The sequence below is a fragment of the Rhinatrema bivittatum genome, unplaced genomic scaffold, assembly GCF_901001135.1.
Source record: "Rhinatrema bivittatum unplaced genomic scaffold, aRhiBiv1.1, whole genome shotgun sequence".
Classification (NCBI taxonomy): Eukaryota; Metazoa; Chordata; class Amphibia; order Gymnophiona; family Rhinatrematidae; genus Rhinatrema; species Rhinatrema bivittatum.
Genome location: NW_021820488.1, coordinates 264,391 through 267,229, shown reverse-complemented (window position 1 = coordinate 267,229; position 2,839 = coordinate 264,391).

The window sequence follows — 2,839 nt, the reverse complement described above, 5'->3', positions numbered from 1 at the left end:
ACGTCATAGTTTTCCTGAACTCGGTCTCCTGTGCGCAACCCAATGGTGCCCAGTTGTACCCGTGCAAATATGCACTCAAATTTAAGTAGCAGCCTTACGTGCACAAATACCCGAGCACATACGCGCCCATGTCAGGAGACCACTGCGTGGCAAGAATGCACGCACACGTCTAACTAAGCATACCGTAAAAAAAAAAAACTGCCGCAGAGGCCTACCACGTGGCTGACTGAACCGAGCCTGAGAAGTGGAGCCCAGCTAAAAGTTGCTCAACCCGCTGAGCCTGAGATGCCTCCACCATTCACTAACTCTCCAGAGAAGTGAGAGGGAAAAGGGGTAAGAGATGCAGAAGAAAAACGCTGAAATGAGGAGGACCCAGTAAGGAAAAAAAAAGAGTTGGCCTAAAACTTCCCTATTTTTTTTTTTTTTACCTGAGCTCAGCCCTCCCTGGCTGAGAGCACGATCAGGTCACCGGCTATGGGGGTAGAGGACACAAGTCTTTACCGCCAAGCACTCCCTTCTCCTCTTTTCTGCCCTTTCTTTTTTTTTTTTTCTCTTAAGTTTATGTCTGGTCAGGCTTCCAAACAAAGCGCTCAACTGAGGGAGACACCGAACAGGTGTCACTTCAGGAGCTCAAGCAGTGCATCTGAAACTTCTCCTAGTCTTCTGTTTCCATGTATTTATTACCACAAGCAATCCACACAAGGGAGATGCATGTCCACCATCTGCTGGAGACAGAGAATACTGGCAAGCTGAAGTCAAGGCAGGGCTATATGTCAGTGACGTCAGCGAGTCAGATTTATTCCATCTCCATCTGCTGGTAGGAATGCATAATCCACTGGTGTGGACTGCCTGTCTGAGTGCAGAGTCATAACATATTCATCCTTATAAAACAAATATTGAAAGCAAACAAGCAAACACATATAACGGCATTTTATTTTGACTCAATTCATTAGATAATAATACAATTGTGTACATATTTAAGTTTTTAGCAAGTGGAATTATGCAGAAGCAATCTAAATATAGATTTATCTTTTGAATCACAATTTCTTTACAAACTGCTGGCTGTTACTTAAAAAGTAATCAAAAGGGTCATCCTGGTCGCTCAATGCCAACTGCTGTGTACTTCCATGCAGAAAGATTCCCTGGTTTGATTCCGGAATCAGAACTTCTACATTCTGCACCTTGGCTCAGCTAAAGCTTGGGATGCTGCAAAGGCAGCGTCACTGCTCACAGCACATTGCAGTGGGGCGGGAGTGGGACAGGGAGAGTTGTGATCATCAGTGACAGCTGGTGACCAGATTTTGAGCCCATGATACAGGATTCCAGAAGGAGCCCTAATGCATGGCACCTAACCTCAAGACCACTGCTGCAATGACTAGACTAGGAACAGTGGGAAGGGCTATTAAAACAGGGGAAAAATCCCCAGGTAGTTGCAAATGAAAGGTTCACTGCACCAGATCCCAGCCCCAGTTCCAACTGAGATGGAGAAAGGAGGAACCACTCAAAAAATTTAAAAAAAAACCCCAACCCTTAAAATGGATACTGCTAAGAAAAACCATCTGGGCTGAAATTTTCAGATGTAAAGATTTTAAAAATATTTCTTGGCATATTTAATTCTTCATTTCTCACTGATGTTTGTGACTGAATAAGCATTTTCCCTAAAAACAAGTCATATTTTAGTCCTATTTTGCTGTACATAAGTGCACCTGGAGCAAATAGATAATATTTGGTCAATTTTTATCTCTGCTTGCACAACTGCAAAGTGTGCAGGTACTTTTACCAACAGACTGCACCAGTTCTCAAAGGAAAAAGTACCTGCATATTTTCCCTTTCAAAGTTTTCACAGAAAAATAGCATTTTTTTTTATTTTATATTCTGATTTTTCAGGCAATTCAAAGTAGCTTACATTCAAGTACAGTAGATATTTCCCTATCCCCAGCAGGCTTACAATTTAAATTTGTAGCTGAGGCAATGGAGGGTGAAGTAACTTGCCCAAAGTCAAAAGGAGGAACAGTGGGATTTAAACGCTGCTTCCCCCTGACTCATAGTCCACTGCTCTCACCACTAAGCTACTCCTCCTTACTAGAGGATTTAAACTTGCTCTATCCCTGGGTACGTTTTCCATACAAAATAATGGGCATTGTATTGAAAACGCAAAACTATGTGGACTGTTGCCTCCCATAAGGTAACTCCAACCCAAAAACACCTCCACAAAATTGCGGGTAAAAGTATATATATTGTGAAATAATGCAATCATTGCTTTTAAAATAATAAAGTAATAATAATTGCTGTGTGGCGGATAGGCAAGTTTCAAATAGCCCTTTTACCCAGGTAAATGGCTTCTGAAAATTGCCCTGCCCATTTTTAGAGAGCAATATGACTGATTAAATCTTAAGTATTTTCTACTGCACCTCAACAGAATGTGTGAAAATTTTTTTCTAAATCTACCTTATAATTCTGAATATGGAATACATTTTGCTGACTAATAATTTGGGTAACATGTGCTGGTATCTATTTCTCTCTTAATGGAAAACATATGAAATGAAAAGTAAACACAGAACATCATTAATGATTTTAATCATTATGGGGCAGTTTTTTAAAAATATGTGCGCGCGCACATGGACGCGCGATTTTATAACGTGTGCGCACCGGTGCGCGCATGTTTTAAAATCGGGGGCGGCGCACGCGAAGGGGGGGGGTTACATTTTTGCGACTTTCACGCAGCGACGCATCGCTGCTTTCCCCAGTTCCTTCCCAGTCCGCTCCAATTAAGGAGCGGACTGGGAGGGAACTTCCCTACCCCTCTGCCCTACCCTCCCTTTCCCTCTCCTCCCCAACC